Here is a 1,932-nt window from a genome sequence, read left to right as displayed (position 1 = left end):
CCTTGAAGTCCATGTACTCCCACCTGCGGAAGCAGGGCCATCACCTTCTCCTCCCAGGGATGGAAATGTACTGGTCTGTGGGGCCCACCACCTCCAGTGATGTTGCTCTGGGCGTAGTCGTCATTCATTTTTCGCTTGACTGACCTCCACAGATCGTACCACCTGGCTTGGCATTCAGTCCTGGTCCTCCTGATGGGTGCAACAGCATTCACCCTATCGACGATCCTCTGCCACAGGCGTGATTTTTCCCCGATGCTGGTCTGTCTGACAAATGTTCCAAACAGCTGTGGTTCGACTTCATTGACAAGGATCTCCAGCTCCTCCCTTGTGAACTTGGATTCTTGTCTGTGGGCATGGTGTGGGGCGAGGGTGTGGATGGTTGTGGGTGTGTGGGTCTGAATGTGAAGGTGTGGGTCAGAATGTGAAGAGGGGGTATGTGTGAAGGAGGTTGTGTGAAGGTGTATATGTTAAGGTGGATGGGTGCAGTTGTTGGTGTGTGCTCTCTAGCTGCAGTGAGTCTGTTGCAAAGTCTCATGGTTTGTGTGTGTGGGCCCTTTTTATTGGTCCATTTGTGGGTGGGCCTCAGTTTGAATTTTTGGTGGGTGTGTTATAAGGGGTGGTTGTGAGTTTGCCCCTCTGTTTGCCTGTTTGGATGTGGCCAGGTCAGTCATTTCCATGTTTTGTGCACTGTAGACGTGTTTTGTGGTGTTGTGCGAGTCGAATAGACCCTCCTTGTGCTGTTTTACAGTGTCCATGGTTCAGTACAACTCGTTTCGTTGTATTTGCTTCAGTTTTTTTGTGTGTCCGACTCGGTCATACGCGACGTTCTTCGCGGTACAAGTCGTACTCCGACACATTCCCAGGGGTGCGAGTCGTACAGGGGTACTAGTCGTACAGGCATACACCCCCATGCGTTGTGTATGTACAGTGCGTACCCCAACATTGCGTATGTACGGTGGTACCCCAATATTACATATGTACGGTGTGTACACCAACATTGCGTATGTACGGTGTGTACACCAACATTGCGTATGTATGGTGCATACAACAACATTGCATATGTACGGTGCGTAACCAACATTGCGTATGTGTGGTGCGTAACCAACATTGCGTATGTACGGTGCGTACACCAACATTGCGTATGTACGGTGCGTACATACGCAATGTTGTTGTAAGGTGCGTACATATGCATGGGGGGTGCCTGTGCGACTCGTACCCTTGTACGACTCGCAACCCGGGAAAAAGAAAAACTTTTCCCGGGATACAGTCGTACAAAGTTCGCTTTGTAGCGGGTAAAGTCATTCCCCGTGTACGGGACGTTTTCCGTATGATTCGTAAATCGGAAAGCCGGTCCGGATCGTACTTGTACGGTCGGACTGTATTTTTAGGATTCGTACGGAAAAGTGTCCGGGTCCGTCTCGTACAACTTTTCCCAATCAGATTCGTACGGATTGGGCCAATCCGTATGTATTTTTCCTGTACAAATCGTACTTCACGGTCCGGACGGGACTTGTACGATTCGTACGGAAAAAATTATGGATACGAGTCGTACGGAAAAAAAAAATACAGGATCGGAATCGACCCCTTAATGTCCACATTTTTTAAACCTAGGTCTAAGTCAATACGTCTGTGTTCTGCATACCTCTTGCACCTGAAAATATAGCTATGTCCCACGATCCAAACTAGCATTTTGAAGGTATGTTTGGAAGGTTTGGAAAGATGTCTGTAGCTCATGCAGTTCCTTGGTAGAATAGGAGATATGTTTAAAGATGGGGAAGTACTTTTTTTTGCCATACATAACGATACGTGATTGGGAGTTGAAAAGCATTCTTTTTTAAAAGTAGGGTGCACATTCGTTTTGTGGAAAAGCATCTTTGTGATTGGTTAAGAAAAAGCAGTTTCAACGTGGAGTACATATCATAGGATAACCTT

This window comes from Triturus cristatus, chromosome 2_1 (assembly GCF_964204655.1).
Source record: "Triturus cristatus chromosome 2_1, aTriCri1.1, whole genome shotgun sequence".
NCBI classification, from domain to species: Eukaryota; Metazoa; Chordata; class Amphibia; order Caudata; family Salamandridae; genus Triturus; species Triturus cristatus.
Note: the sequence above shows the minus strand (reverse complement) of the source record.